Source organism: Condylura cristata, unplaced genomic scaffold (genome assembly GCF_000260355.1).
Source record: "Condylura cristata isolate star-nosed mole 26May11 unplaced genomic scaffold, ConCri1.0 scaffold00054, whole genome shotgun sequence".
Taxonomy (NCBI): Eukaryota; Metazoa; Chordata; class Mammalia; order Eulipotyphla; family Talpidae; genus Condylura; species Condylura cristata.
In genome coordinates this window covers 1,462,428-1,463,191 of record NW_004567155.1, presented here as the reverse complement: position 1 = coordinate 1,463,191, position 764 = coordinate 1,462,428, and the positions used below count along the sequence as shown (strand labels likewise).

The 764-nt window shown below is 67.5% G+C and overlaps 1 protein-coding gene across 1 annotated transcript in view; it reads left to right on the top strand.

Annotated features, from left to right (window-relative positions):
* The window catches only part of LOC101626762 (CD151 antigen-like), a gene marked incomplete at its 5' end in the record, with an annotated part of 5,468 nt that overhangs the window by 1,405 nt on the left and 3,299 nt on the right, over window positions 1-764 (top strand). The gene's annotated exons all lie outside the window — the stretch shown is intronic.

Here is a 764-nt window from a genome sequence, read left to right as displayed (position 1 = left end):
ACAGACACCCCCCCAGTTCCCGTTTCGCCGGGGCCGCACTGTCCAACAGGAAACCCCTCCAAATAAAGCCCACCGGTGTGCCCACACCTTCCTTGTCCCCTTTGTGTGCCACGGCATCTGCGTGGCAAGCTGTCCATGCCACGAGTGGCACAGCCCATGCCCCTGCGGTGGGCGGTCCTCAGGCACTGTAGGTGCAGGCACCCCATCGCACCAGGGGTTCTTCATGGTCCTCAGGACAGGCTGGCCGAGCCCGCCCAGTCCTCGTGGGCCGGCTCTGCCGAGAGGACCTGGGAGCCCTGGGGTCCTCCTCCCAAGCCCCTGGTTGTGCCTGGGGAGTGGAGAGCTGCCTGGCCCAAATCCAGGCCAGGGAGGAGACGTGCGCAGAGGCCAGCGCCCGAGCGTCCTGGCGGCAGAGCGTGCCATCCTCACTCCCTCTGCCCGGCGGGTCGCAATGCTGACCTTGCCTGGACAGGCTCCGGGCTCTGCCCCCCAGACTGGTGCGTCACTTTAAGGACCGGACACCCTCTTATGCACAGCACCCAGCCGGGCCTCTCCGGGCCAATGGTCACACCTCCAAACCGCTCCCCTAGGCCAGCATCTGGCGGCACGGCCGCGCAGCCTCCCGGTGGCCTCTTGATTTGGGGGAGTTAAAGGAGCACGAGCCTGTGCAGGAGGGCTGGGACCGGACAGAGTTCAGGGCCTCGCCGGGGTCTCCAGCGCCCCAGGCCAGCGGATGGATCCTGGTTGAGCTGTGGGCGCCCTGG